Source organism: Cynoglossus semilaevis, chromosome 20 (assembly GCF_000523025.1).
Source record: "Cynoglossus semilaevis isolate Cse_v1.0 chromosome 20, Cse_v1.0, whole genome shotgun sequence".
Lineage (NCBI taxonomy): Eukaryota > Metazoa > Chordata > Actinopteri > Pleuronectiformes > Cynoglossidae > Cynoglossus > Cynoglossus semilaevis.
This window is the reverse complement of record NC_024326.1, coordinates 8,537,359-8,537,835: the sequence shown is the minus strand read 5'-3', so window position 1 is coordinate 8,537,835 and position 477 is coordinate 8,537,359.

Sequence of the window (477 nt, the reverse complement as noted above, 5' to 3'; positions counted from 1 at the left end):
CTATGGCTGGGCCCCACAGACAACAGACAAGCTTCCTGCGTCTGCTGAGCCTGAGAAGTACCTGAGCACCGAGTCACCTCATCATGTCTGCTCCATGACCTTAGCCAAAGCCTTTGATAAATGCTGGGTGTTGTCTGCAGATTAAACTTCCTCAAAGGCTGGCACACTTACTTTCCCTATTCTTCTCTGGGTTTCCCTCTTCACTGCCTTTTCCTGCTTTTTTTCACCGCTGCACAAGTGTCCTGAGTATGAGGTGTTTAATAAGTGTTCACATTTCCTCTGCAAGAGGAAATAATAAATCCCAACTCACTGTTTCAATAAACAAAATGTACTGCTATCCCTCGACAGCTAATGAGGGAGAAGCGTGTTTGGCACATGCACGTAACAGTGATATGCCAGGTGCTGCTGCTATTTTGCTATTGAGGCTCTCTGGAAAGGACAGCTCCTTGGCACGAACTGCGGCAGTTAAAATATTAC